Genomic DNA, 2,533 nt, shown 5'->3' on the forward strand with positions numbered 1-2,533 from the left:
AGGATTTTGGAGAGACTCCGCTATCTCGGTTTGGATGGCCATTGTTTTGAAAAATAAGTTGAATAACCTCAAAAGGTTGCTTAAGTCTTGAGTAAAGTGGTTTCGGGGAGGTGGAAACCAAAATTTCTTCTTGTAATAGAGTTCTTAAGTCTTGAGATTTGAGGGCGGAATCAAACCCTCTTTCTCAACCTGAGTTAAAGGAGAAAATGAAGGTTTCACAGGTGTTAATTCTCATGTGTAGGGATGCGCAACTGATGCAACATTCTCATTCAAAATGGTTAAGGGTACAGAGACACCAATATCGGGTTCTTCCATGCCCGTGTGAAGCAAAAAAAGCGTTGGGATTCCATTTTGACTCTTCGTGTGGTGGATTCTTGGGTGGATAAAGTGGCTGAGGTTTATCTCAAAGTTACATGTTTATCTCCAGAGCACTTCACATATTCTTTTTGGAGAGGCCAGTCTTGGATGATATTATTCTCCTTTCTCTTGTCTTGAGAAGAAACGGCTCATTCAACCAGGTTTATTCCGGTTGAGGTGGATCCGATGGTGGGTTAAATGGTGGGTAATCACACTCCGTACTAGATGAGTTTAACTTCTCCTTTTACAAAAGGTTCCAGGAGGTTCTTAGAAAGACATTTATGTCATATTTGATCAATTCTTTTAGAATGCTTTCATGCATATGAGTCCCTCGTCCTTTTTTGTGGCGTTGATTTCTAAGGTGGACCATGTATTATCTCTAAGGGAGTTTAGATCTCTCTCTCTCTCTCTCTCTCTCTCTCTCTATCTCTCTCTTCTTTTAGAATGCCCTCATCCATTCCGACTTATATCATGAGTATTTTCCTTCTTCCTTCTTCCTTGATTGATGAGATTGAGAAGTTGTTGAACTCGTTCTGGTGGGGCCATAAAAGAGATAGAGCCAAAGGTATTCATTGGCTATCCTAGGATCGGTTATCTATGCCTAAAGGTGAAGGAGGTATGGGGTTCAAGAATCTAAATGCTTTCAATCTGGCCATGTTAAGTAAGCAAGCATGGAGGCTTATGACTAATACAGATTCTCTCGTATCCCGTCTATACAAAGCCAGGTATTTTCATAATCGCGATTATCTAAGCTCAAATATTGGTCATAATCCTAGCTATGTATGGCGTAGTATCTGGAACTCAAAATTTGTGATTAAGGGAGGATTGAAATGGAGCATAGGGTCAGGAGAGAATATTTCGGTTTGGGATGAGTATTGGCTGGCTGATGGCACTTCTCTGACTAATCCTTGGCCTAATGATTTGGTGGTGAGTAATCTTAAAGTCTCGGACTTGATGACTCTTGATGGTAAAGAGTGGAACCATAATTTGATTTATGCGCTTGTAGGAGCAGAAACAGCTCAAAAGATTCAAAATACTCCTCTTTTTGCAGCGGTTCATAATGATAAATTGTTTTGGAAGCATGAATCTAATGGCAAGTTCTCAGTTTGAAGCGCTTATAGATATTGTATCAATGACGCTATTGATACCTCCCATCTTAGAATTAATGGGTGCTGGAATTTGCTATGGAATATCAAGGCCCCTCCCAGAGTTAAGAATTTCATGTGGCGTTTGTGTAGAGACTGTGTGCCTACTAGAAGGAGATTATTGGATAAAGATGTAAATTGTTCCCCAAATTGTTTAGCGTGTGGAGTAGGCGAAGAGAACAATTATCACCTTTTTCTCCAGTGTACTAAAAGCATCGAGTGTTGGAAAAAAGTGGGATTGTGGTCTATGTTACAGCAACTCAGTGGTAATGGCGAGTCATTTGCGTCTATTATTTTCTCCGTTTTGCAGGTATCCAATCAAGACCAAAAAGCGCTTTTCTCAGTATCCTTATGGAGTATCTGGAAAGGGAGAAATAATCATTTCTGGAACCAGGTGGAAGACTCTCCGATGCATATATATGTCAGCGGACTTATCAGTTATTGACCGATTGGAGAGAGGCCCAACAACAACGTCCCAACAATGGGATTATAAATTCCCCGTCAGTTGTTATCAGATGGGAAAAACCTCAGAGGGGCAGGTTCAAGTGCAATATTGATGCGGCTTTTTCACAAAATAAGGTGGGTTTGGGTGCTTGCATTAGAGATGATACGGGTAAATTCATTGTAGCCCGGACAGAATGGTTTACGCCTTGTACCGATGTTGTTATTGGAGAAGCCCTAGGTCTTTTGAAAGCTTTAAATTGGGTCCATGGTTTGGGGTACGACAATATGGATTTTGAATTAGATGCCAAGCGAGTGGTGGATAGCGTGACCATTCCGAGACCAGATGACTCGGATCTTGGAGCTATTATTGGAGAATGTAACCAGTTGATGGCTCTTTTTTTTAGGAACTCTCATGTTAAGTTCGTCCGAAGACAAGCTAATGAGGTTGCTCATGCTCTTGCACGGGTGGCTCCATCTCTTGCTAGTTTTCATAATTTCTTTGATAGTTCAGCATGTATTCAGAATATTATTATTAATGAAATGAATTAATCGTTTCCCGTAAAAAAAAAATCCTATAAATAACTAAT

Source organism: Vicia villosa, linkage group LG3 (assembly GCF_029867415.1).
Source record: "Vicia villosa cultivar HV-30 ecotype Madison, WI linkage group LG3, Vvil1.0, whole genome shotgun sequence".
Taxonomy (NCBI): domain Eukaryota; kingdom Viridiplantae; phylum Streptophyta; class Magnoliopsida; order Fabales; family Fabaceae; genus Vicia; species Vicia villosa.